The sequence below is a fragment of the Exophiala oligosperma genome (genome assembly GCF_000835515.1).
Source record: "Exophiala oligosperma strain CBS 72588 unplaced genomic scaffold supercont1.1, whole genome shotgun sequence".
In the NCBI taxonomy this organism is placed as follows: domain Eukaryota; kingdom Fungi; phylum Ascomycota; class Eurotiomycetes; order Chaetothyriales; family Herpotrichiellaceae; genus Exophiala; species Exophiala oligosperma.
Window position 1 is genome coordinate 3,220,166 of NW_015622818.1, and position 10,787 is coordinate 3,230,952.

A 10,787-nucleotide genomic window follows, 5' to 3' on the forward strand; every position below is an offset into this window, starting at 1 on the left:
TGAATGCGGTTCTCGTCCGGGAATCTCAGACCACCGCCATATAACCGGAACCAATCCTCGTACGATTATATCGGCTGGGAGCTGTCCCTCAAGGCTACATGGACAAGCAGCTGGTCCACAACAGGCTGCTTTTGATATATAGTGTGAGCTCGAAGTCTGGAAAGGTTTCTTAGATATGCAGAATTTGCAGAAATAATCCGAGTCGAGCGGAAAGTCCTGACTTTACATACTCGCGCAATGCCTACACGCCGGACAGCAGAGCCACGCCTTATTGTCATTGGGTGCGGGGTTGCTGGCATTGCGCTCTCTGCGCGTCTTAGATCACAGCTGGGATACGATAATTTTGTTGTTTACGAAAGGGAGAGATCTATCGGGGGTACCTGGTACCTCAACACGTACCCTGGCGTGGGCTGCGATGTCGACTCTCACCTCTACTCCTTCTCCTTCAACCTGAACCCCGATTGGTCGAAGCGGTTCGCCGAGCAATCTGAGATTCTTCAATATCTGCAAGACACGGTCGACAAGTTCGAGGTTAGACCCCATGTGCGACTCGGAGTGGAGGTGGTAGAGGCCGCTTGGATCGAAGAGAAGTCAGTCTGGCGGGTGACTCTTCGGGACCTCGACGACAACCATGTCTTCCACAAGGAAGCAGAAATGCTGGTATCCTGCGTGGGCACTATATCCATACCCAAAGACTGTAATATCCCCGGCCACGAGAAGTTCAGAGGCGACATATGGCATTCCGCGCGCTGGAATCATAATGTATCCCTGAAGGGCAAGCGCGTCGCTGTGGTCGGCAATGGCTGCTCCGCCGCTCAACTTGTCCCGTATGTGGTTAAAGAAGCGGTGCAGGTATACCAATTTCAACGGTCACCTCAATGGATCAATGAAAGACCTAACAGCAACTTCACCGATTTCCAAAAATGGTGCTTTCGCTACTTGCCCCTCTGGAACCGCATCTACCGCTTCTATCTGTGGAAGAATACGGACGCCCTTCACAATCTATACCAATCCGAGACAGCCCGATCGATACGTAACCGCGCCGCTGCCACCAAACAGGCTAAGACCTACATGATGGCAACTGCACCAAAGAAGTACCATGATCTCCTTATTCCCCAATTCCCACTCGGGTGTAAACGACGTATCTTCGACCCTGGATACCTCGAGAGTCTCCACAGTCCTAATATCGAAGTCTCAGCGGAGCCCATTCTAGAAATCATCGAGACCGGTCTACGAACGCCTCAACAAAGTATCGATGTTGACGCAATCATCTTAAGCACAGGCTTTAAGATCCAGGAATTTTTGTCTCCCATTATTGTCAAGGGTGTCGGTGGTGTCAGCCTGAACGAACACTGGAAAGACACGAGAGGCGCACAGGCGTACAAGGCGACATTTGTGACGGGCTTCCCGAATTTCGGGATAGTGTTCGGCCCCAATGCTTTTCCCGCGCACAACTCGGTCATCTATACCAACGAGGTGCAAGTGGAGTACATCATTAAGACTATGGTGAAACCGATCCTCCGCGGAGACTTTCAAGTCATCGACGTCAAGGAAGCTGCAGAGCATCGCGACGTCAACATTGTCCAGGCCCGGCTGAAGTCCATGGTCTGGAATGCCGGCTGCAGCAACTGGAACCTGGACGCCGCCGGGCGCAATACCACAAACTACCCCGACGAAACCTGGAAGTTCTGGTACCAGCTCTATTGGCCGGTGTGGAAGGACTTTAACCTCTATGGCGGCAAAGGCACACACCCCCTACACCCGGCATGGAAGGTGGCGGCGACGTTGGCTTGTTTTGGGGTCTTTTTACCGGTTCTACTCAACAGAAGGTTCCACCTCTTAGGTCCTACTATGGACATGTTGAAGCAGAAGGTGCTGTGAAGGGGTACGATGTGTTTTGTTTGCCTATCTAGCACATAGAGTACGAAACGGAGGAGCAGCATCCAATGGGATGTCGGGCTGCGGGTTGAGCCAATGCCGCTGGCTTCAGACACCCTGCCTTCGATCGCACAGAACGCACAAATGAGTCCTCGGAGTCTCTGTATAAGGCTTAGCCGCCTGAACGATCATGTTAACCATTCGAAAGACATATGGTTCTTCTTTGTCGCTTTTTTACCCCAATGTCCTCTTCCTCTAGCTCCTTAGGTGGTAGCTCTTGTCGGGAGTCGATCCATCAGCATGATGCCTTTTACATAACGCCTTGGCCCAGATCTGAGCCTTGCCTATTCCCTTCCCGGGCCATTGCGGCTATATGATGAAGTTCCTTGCCCACCAGGCTCCGCCTTCGCAAGCTGGCCGAGGGAAAAGGGGGCGATTAGCGTACCGGTCGATGGATGTGTATCGAATGTCAACCGTTCGCCTGCTTGTCCTTTTCACGTACCCTGACCCGCTGGTGCTCTTCCCACACCTTCGGCTGTCACCTGGAGACCGGAGTGTGCTTCTTGTACATGGAAAGGACGCCGTTCGCCGTAAATTTGTAGCACTGGCACTAATCACCACGCTTTTCGTTTACGCCGTAGCATTGGGTTACTTTGTTCTTCTGGCATTTTTATTCATCGGAAGAAATCGCAATAAAGCCACTTCTGAACGCACGTTAAAAGGACGAAGCGACTGGTCATTGAGATAACTGAAAGACCCATTGGTGCTGCAGAGCCGCCGGCAAGGAAAGACCAGATCGGTTACGACTTTGGTGTATCAAGAAACACGAGGAAGACAGATATTGAATTCTGTCAGCTGCAGTCCACCACTCCCTATACCGTTTGTTCTTGGTGTCTCTAGAGACGAGTTATCCAGAAGCTCCTTGACCCTATCAATTCGATAATTTCAAACGTTGCTATCGGCTTAAGTCTTTCCAATATGTCTACAAGCTCGACTCATGTTGCTGCTCTGCTGCACGGTGCCAGCGACCTGCGATTGACGCAGGTCGCAACGCCCACTCCCCTCCCACACGAAGTCCTCATTGCTCCACGTGCCACAGGCATTTGTGGTACGGACATGCACTACTACTCAGCCGGCCGCAATGGCATGTTCGTGGTCACCACGCCTCTGGTACTTGGGCACGAGGCTGCAGGGATGATCATCGCGCTAGGTCGTGACGTGGAGTCGTTAGGACTGGGTTTGAGGGTCGGAGACCGAGTGGCGATTGAGCCACAGCGGCCGTGCGAGAGGTGCAATGTCTGTCGCAGTGGCAGATACAACCTTTGTCCCCGGCTGAAGTTCAGTGGCAGCGCCAGTGCGAACCCACCAGTTCAGGGAACGCTACAAGCCAGGTACACGCACCCTGCGCCATGGGTGTATGCGCTACCTCGGACCATGAGCTGGGAAGAGGCCGCCATGATCGAGCCATTGAGTGTGGCGATCCATGCGGTGCGAAGGGCCAAAGTCAGGGGTGGCATGAGAGTGGTGGTACTCGGAGCCGGTGCGATCGGATTGTTTTGTGCTGCGGTGGCACGCGTCAATGGGGCCAGATGGGTTGGCATGGTGGACGTTGATGGCGCGAGGCTGGACTTCTCGAGGCGACAAGGATTTGCCGATGGTGTGTTTGAGATTCCTATCCGTACCAAAGAGGGAGAATCAAAGCCGGACATGGCCAAGAGGCTGGCTGCACAGATGCTTGAGAAGGAGGGCGAGGGATGGGGTTTGGCGGAGGTCGTGTTCGAATGTACGGGCGTCGACACCTGCGTAAACATTGGGATCCATTGTGCTGCGCCGGGCGGCAAGGTGGTGATTGTGGGAATGGGACAGCCGGTTCAGAACATCAACGTGGGAGCAGCGGCGGCGAGAGAGGTCGACCTCTTGTCACTATGGAGGTATGCCAACACATTTCGCACCGCCATTGATATGATCGCTTCTGGGCAGCTGGACGTCAAGCCCCTGATCACCCACAGGTTCGACTTGCAGCAAGCCGCCGACGCGTTGCAATTGGTTGTTGACAAGCCCAAGGATCTCATCAAGTGTATCATTACCTCGAATCATTGAACATTGTTGTCTCCTTCTGTATCCCTTGTTAGACCACAGCAACGGAGCGCACAATTTGGTACCTGCAGGTCCGTCCACGCAGCTCTCAGCCTTGTTCCACCTAATCTGCATTTAATGCGCGGGAACTTCCGGCTATATGCTTCCCCGGCGAAACGCCGCCTAGCCTATATGATTTTGGCCTTCGGCAATACAACTTCGTCTGATTGTATTGCAGTGGCGGGCGGATTAACGTCAAGGTATGGAGATTCCCCCCCCAGAAGCCCGGGCTGGTCAATCAAATAGTTGTCATATTGCGTTTTAGCTGGACTAACAAGCAACTCTCTACACTGAGATAATGTTGTCAATGGCGGGGAGTCGGTAATAAGGCTAGTCTTGGTCAGGCTGGATCAAGATCTTGACATGCTTCGCTTTGTTCCGGATCAGCTCCATGAAGCCGCCCTCGATTGCGTTTGTTAGAGGTACAACTGAAGTAATCATCTGCTCAAATGGAATCTTCCCAGACTCCATCGCATTGATCACTTGTTCATAGTCTTCCTTGGTGTAGCAGATTCCCCCAAGGAGGCGTTTCTCACGAAATCCAATGTCGTTCAGGTTCAAAGATAGCGGTTTCTCGTGTATGGCAACGTTGAAAATAGTCCCTCCAGGTCGTGTGGCTGCCAAGGCAGTGTCTAAGGTCGATTGGAGACCGGTTGCGTCAAAGGCAACATCAACACCGTCTTCAGAGAAGGTCCAGATGGCATCCACCACGGGGTCCGTAGGCACTTGGCTTGAGCTGCCTGCGGGCTTTTGTATAGGGTTGATAACTAGGTCAGCACCGAACTTTTGTGCTTGTAGCTGTCTTGCTTCCGTAACTTCAGTCACGACCACTTTACTGGCATCCCACACTTTGAGTAAGAGCAAAATGGCAAGCCCGATGGGACCTGCGCCAAGAATGAGTGCCGTCTGACCTTTCTGGAATCCCGATGTCCGAATGCTGTGCCAGGCCACGGCGAGAGGCTCGGTCAGGGCACCCACTTTCAGTGACACTGAACTTGGAAGAGGGAAGCAATTGAAGTCTTTCACCACGATCTCAGTCGAAAAACCTCCTCCCCGGGCACTCAGTCCATAGGTGGCAAAACGCTTGCAGATATTGACCTTGCCCCTGCGACAAGATGAGCACGGCGGTTCATTGTAAGATCGATCGTCCAACGAGGGACAGACCGCCACGTTTTGGCCAACCTCCAGGTCTCGGACCGCTGACCCAACCTCTGTCACAGTGCCCGACATTTCGTGGCCCATGACCACGGGAAGTTCAACTCCCGTAGCATGATGCTTGCCACCAGGTGGCGGAGCAAAAATAGGGAGTGCCTGATATTCATGAATGTCTGAGCCGCAAATCCCACAGTAGGCAATCTTGAGTCGAACTTCGTTTGGTCCGCAAGGTCTAAGTAGCAGCGATTAGCTCGCCAGCTCGTCTTGAAATGCCTCGGAGGAGTGTCGCTAGAAACTTACAAAGAAGGAATGTTATCAAGCTGGAGCTTTTCGCGGGCATGGATGCGCAGCGCAGGATGCGTGCTGGTGGGGATCGTGGCGGTCTCCATTGTTGATCTCAAGATCTTTCGAACAGGTCTTGGAACATTATATAGTGAGAACTAAGACTTTCAACAATGGCCATGCTGGACGAATGACCAGAAATTGGAACAGAGTGCTGTGGCCGGGAATCAAGTTCCATTCCGGCTACATGGGATTAGGTGAATTGTGGTGGAGGGAATTGAAACTTTGAATGCTCAAGTAGCTACGGAGTAATACTTCGCACTTGCCCTTCACTGAGCACCCACCTAGGGTATTACCATTGGGGGAGGCGATAACAAGGGTTGTAGCCCCAATGGGCTCCCCAAGTAACCCCTGATTGCCCCTCCCTCATCCCCGCAGTAGGCGTGCTAGGCCCCGCTAATAGGCAGGAAGGAGGCTAGAGAACCACTACAAGCGGAGGCGAGGAGAAACTCGGGGTCTCGTTCTTCCGCCCCTGCCTGCAAAATCTCCATCGACTTCAAGTCTGCTCCTCAGTTTGTCCGCGTTCACTCATCACTTCACGCTTCAGACACCGCGAAACTGAGCTTCTGTTGTTGTCGCCTATTCACGCGTCTCTCTTTCCTCGGAGCGATTGGGTGGCCCGAAAGCCACCAGTTCAAGTCACCACCTGCGATGCGCCCTGGCGGCTCGGAACAAGCGCTCTCAAACCGTACACGTGCGGTCAAAGCATGCAAACGCTGCAATCAGAAGAGAATCAAGTGTGACGCCTTCGAGTGCGGAACTCCTTGCTCCAAATGTCGACAGAGTAACAGCGAGGAATGTGTCCTGATACAGTCCAGGCGAGGCACGCATCCTCGCAAAAGGTCCAAGCCAAATCCCGCCTTACCAGAGCTCACGGAAGCCTCTGTCGGGGTTGATGCTGACACGAGCGCCGACGCCGTCGCCATGCTCGAAGTGTCAGCAGCGCCAGGAAATCGTCCTCTTAGCAACCCGACTCCTGCAGACGGATCGCCGCTCCTCTCTCAAGCAGTACAAGGCGTCCGTGTCGGCAGCCAACCCCCCGCCACTGTCCCAAATGAGTTCTCAGTGTCGGCTTCCACTGGTTCCAGCACAGAACTGACCTCTCCAGAAGCTGCATTCTCGGAGACTAGCACAAAGTCTTATCGCGAAATCTCTTGGGCTGCCATGTTCGACCATTTTCTGGACGGGCGACGACGGTACCAAAAGGACACGATAGACAAATGTTCTATCACCTACTTGGGAGAATCCTTCCCATTGGCCATGGTGCTTGAGGAGTTCAAGGAAGGGGGACGACCGCGCCTCCATCATGCTGGGCCACCGCTCACAGAAGACCAGGCGAGGGCTGAACCTACGAATGAAAATCACCCCTCGCATATGCTCCCAGAGGATATCGCATGTCTTCAAGCCAAAAATGCCTTTGTCGCTCCTTCTCAGGAAACTCTCGATGCTTTGATCGGAAATTTTCTGGACCGAGTATGGCCTATTTATCCCGTGGTTAATCGGCAAGAATTTCTTCAACAATATAAAGCCAAGAAGGTTCCGTGGATTTTACTGCATGCGCTCTGTTTCATCTCCGCAACTTTCTGTCCCCTCGCCATCTTGCATCGTGCTGGATTTACGGGACGAAAGCAAGCCAGAGTCTCGTATTATCGAAAGGCTAAAGCGTTGTTTGATACCGGCTACGAATCCAATAAGATCACTATTTTACAGAGCGTCATCGTCCTGACGTGCTGGGGTGGAGGACCCAACAATTATTGGAACTTTTATAGTTGGATCTCTACCGGCGTCACGATTGCAGAAGCCCTAGGTATTCACCGATCCACTGCGGGAGCAAACATGCATCCTCATGACCGGAGTCTCCTGAAAAGACTCTGGTGGATCCTGGTCATTCGGGATGCTTCATGTGGCACTCTCGTCGGCCGCCCCTTCCGCATCAACACCGATCACTCCGACACCGAGATGCTAACGGTCGAAGACTTCGAGTATGACACTCAAAGCCCAGATTTTGTCAATCATCCTCTCCGCGACGTCTGCGGTCTGTATCAGATTCATATGTCCAAGCTATCCCTCCTCTTGAGAGAGATCATCTCGACGAGATTCGATCCTAATCGCGCCCAGGCTCGAATGGCCAATCTGCACGACACCCTACAAGAATGGCATAATGCGCTTCCGCCCACTTTACGCTGTTCTGAGAATGAGAAAAATTCGAATCCGTTTGCTACTTGTCTCGCCATACTCTACGACCACCACTTGATCCTAAGTCAGCTGGGCCGGCCTACAACAGGAGTGACGTCCACGACCGGCGACAACGGATCCCTAGGCGGAGGTTCCACCTCACGCCCAATTACCGAGGTGGCTGCTCAGCGCATCTCGGCCCTGGCTTGCACATTTACACGTAAAAATGAATCTCTTGTGATGCCGCACGAGGTCTTCCAAGGTCTCTTTCTCGCGCAAGCCGTCTTTTACACCCAAATGAAGAGCCCGCTACCTCTCGTGTCTCAGCTCGGGTTTCAGGCTCTGAATAGCTGTCAAATGGTCTGGCACCACATTTACGAAGCGTGGGACCCTGCGCCCTGGATCTCCAAGCTATTTGACAACTTGATCGGAAATAGAAATCAAGATGTAGAGTCGAACGAAGGTGATCTCCGGAATAGTAACGTGTCTGGAAACGGAGGCCCTTCGATAGGAAACGGTATGGACCTGGACGGAATCAACAGTTATGTCAACTGGCAGAGCCACCCGACTCTAGGTTTCTTCGACATGTCGCAGGGTGAGGAGACGTTTCCGTCGTCGACAGACTTTGCCATGTTCCCCAATTACTTTGGGACCACAGAGCCAGTATCATTTCTATCTTGAGAAACCAACAACAGGCATGAAACGTACCTTGGGAGATCTTCCTACTTGACATCTATAAGTGTGATTGTCCAGCGATTCAAAGCACACAGCAAACCTTCAGGTCTAGAAGGCCGACAGTGCTTCTCTCTCTGTCCGTTCCTTTATTTTCTCTGCGTCCTCCCCAAACATCTTCAATTCCATGAATCCCTTCTTCGGCTCAGCACAACCACTCGCCTTTCTCATCTTCCCACCCAAATTCAACTTTCGTCCACCCTATAATAGTGTTTCGCCCATCCGGCATCTTATATTGGATCCCCGGGATCGTGTCACTTAGCCTCATGCGGCCGACCGTCTTCTCTGCGTTGTTGAGCTCCTCCATTTCTTCCTTGGTTAGCTCAGTCAGTTTGATGTTATCCTCGATACGCTTCAGTGATGATGACTTCGGAATGACAATAACACCCCGCTGTACGGCCCAAGAAAGGGAGACGACACCGACGGAACAGGCGTGCTTGGAGGCAATAGGTGCAAAGAGTGGATGTGTTAGAATCTGGTTTCGTTCGTTGACTCGTTCGGATCCTAGGGTGCTGTAAGAAAGGTGGAACTCTTGGTCAGTCTCTTTACCATCTTCGTAGTGAACAGGCGAAACGGCGAGGGAGGGTTAGGAACAAAAGTGGCCACTCGCGAAATTGGCAGCATATCCAGAAAGGTGACAACTTAACCACTGCTGTGGACGAGCTGCCATCCCTGCTCGCTGGAGACGGCAAACATCATCTTCGCCGAAACGATGAAAGAACTCACCTCCAGCTAATGACCTGGATTCCATTCTTCTGACACCACGGCACAAGCTTGAGATTTGGATTCATGGCATGCAGCTCGACCTCGTTGATCAGTGGCTTGAGCCTACACCGCTCCAGCAAGGGCTCGAGTAGCTTTCGAGTGAAATTGCTGACTCCCAGGCCCCTGACCTTGTCTTTCAGCCCCAGCGACTCGTCCAAGAGCAGGTTCTCCATCATAACCCACGTGTCAATAAAATCGGGCTTCGCACCCCACGGCTCCGGAACGCCTTCCTTCAGCATGAGGTTCGGCCAATGCATCGTGAAGATGTCGATGTAGTCAAATTCGAGGTCCGCGAGGGACTGGCGCAGCGCCGCAGCCGGATCGTGGTGCCAATGCGACCAGAACTTGGTGATGACAATGATGGACGACCGCGGCACCCCGGACTTGCGAATAGCAGAGCCTACGACCTTTTCCACGCCGTAGTATTGCGCCGTGTCAATCAGCCGATACCCGTGGTGTAAGGCGTGGATGATGCTGTCCTCGAGTTGCTGCGCGGCCAAGGTGCCGTATTGGCCTAGAGAGGGCCGGAAAGGAGTCAAGTCAGACCACCATGTGAGAATGTACAGCAGGGGCAAGGTTCGCGGGAGGAGATCTAGTCAACTTGCTTACCCTGCCATGTGCCCAAGCCGACCAATGGACATTCCATTCCTGCGACGAGGATGGCCCGCCAGGTCAGCAAAGACATTCTTGCTCAAGTTCGGCACCTGACATGTGCATTTCGGATTGAAAAGAGGCAGGAAAGAGTCAATATACCGTTGTTCAACGTGACAGTCTTCTCGCATACTGGGCGTTCGAAGGGAAAAGGAGCCTCTCCATTTTGTTGCAGCATTTCTTTTTGCTTCCACCACTCTTTCTCGTATGGATGAAGTTTTCAAACTCTTGGACAACACAGCCAAGCTTCTTTTGTTAGGAAGGATACACCCCGATATGTTTTGAGAACGCCAACCCTCCCACAAAAGAAAAGGGAAGCAAAGGTATCCTAACTAAAACGTTTAACGATGAGTATATGACACCAAGGGTGAGTCGGAGCATTGGAATGTGAGGGCTTAGGCTAGCAGGGGGCTTAGTTATAGTACAGTATATCTATGGCCGGGTACCAAGTCAACATAATGAGCCGTCCAGAGGTCGAAGCGAGACCAATATTTCACAGACGAGCACCTCTCTATGTGTATGTGAGTCTCTTAGCTAGTGTCCAGTGACACGCCTGATATCATGTCCTTATGATGAACACACAGAATGGAATCCCAGCCAATCGGCCACGTTGGACCTGTTGGGCACCCCTTTCTCTCGGAGAGGACATGACTACACAGTATGCGTTCAAATTCCGACCGATAGGGGATCCCCGAATACCCTCTGGTGAGACTTGCTGAATCATCCATCCTGCTTCTGCTCTACTAAAAGGCCGTTCTGCACGCCAACCACTCGAAGCTGACCGACAAGACCTCGACAATATTTCCCCACGGATCGGCTAAGTAAAGACACTTGACGCCGACGTTACCGGGGTCGACAGTCTGGCCAACCTTCCTACCACCGGCGCCGGCGACCCTTTCCGCCAGGGCGTCCGGGTCGGGATCGGTGACACAGACATGAAAGAAGCCGGCGCG